Here is a 690-nt window from a genome sequence, read left to right as displayed (position 1 = left end):
AGGACAAACCTGGTGTTTGTGCCTCACCTTCCCCAGTGACCCCATCCTTGCCTGCAGAAGAGGTCCCCGGGCAGGACAGAGCTCCTGGTGCCGCTCCTCCTCATGGGAGGATGCCCTCTGCTGAGGTGGCCTCTTTGGGGTGATGTGGGGGTGGAAGAGGTCGAAGCGAGTCCCTGTGCTGTCCCTCTGGTGCTGCAGTGAAGTGAGGTCCTTGCCACCTGTTTTGAGCATCCCCCAAAACATCAAACAGGAGCCTGGATAGCTCAGTTGGGAGAGCATCAGACTTTTAATCTGAGGGTCCAGGGTTCAAGCCCCTGTTCAGGCGAAGGATTTATCATTTAGGAGCCCATCTGCAGAAGCAGCTCCTGCTCCCTGCCTCCATGGGGGGCTGCAGGGTCCCCAGGGGTCCACTGCTTCTTTTCCCACCATCACCACCCCCGGAGCTGAGCGCAGTTGACCCTTGAGCCTTGCTGAAGGCATCTGTACCCTCGGCATGCCCCAGGCCCTCCTTGCACATTTGGGTGCTGTCCCCATCCCTGTCCTTAGTTCCCTCTGTGCCCAGGAGCCCCCTCTCAGCCCCCATCCAGTGCAGGTTGAGCCCCGCTATGCCCTGAGGTGCAGCTGCAGCCACAGCACACCCCCCAAACCCCACTCTCCCAAAAAGGGCAGCAGCAACAGGGATGAGGATGG

At 60.1% G+C, this 690-nt stretch overlaps 1 non-coding gene across 1 annotated transcript; it reads left to right on the top strand.

The window, feature by feature from the left end:
* Positions 1–252: 252 nt before the first annotated feature.
* TRNAK-UUU lies at positions 253–325 on the top strand. The gene has a single exon. It is a non-coding gene; the product is annotated as a tRNA-Lys (tRNA).
* Positions 326–690: the final 365 nt, after the last annotated feature.

Source organism: Mesitornis unicolor, unplaced genomic scaffold, assembly GCF_000695765.1.
Source record: "Mesitornis unicolor isolate BGI_N332 unplaced genomic scaffold, ASM69576v1 scaffold36561, whole genome shotgun sequence".
NCBI classification, from domain to species: Eukaryota; Metazoa; Chordata; class Aves; order Mesitornithiformes; family Mesitornithidae; genus Mesitornis; species Mesitornis unicolor.
The sequence above is the reverse complement of the archived record's forward strand: the minus strand, read 5'-3'. Positions and strand labels throughout refer to the sequence as shown.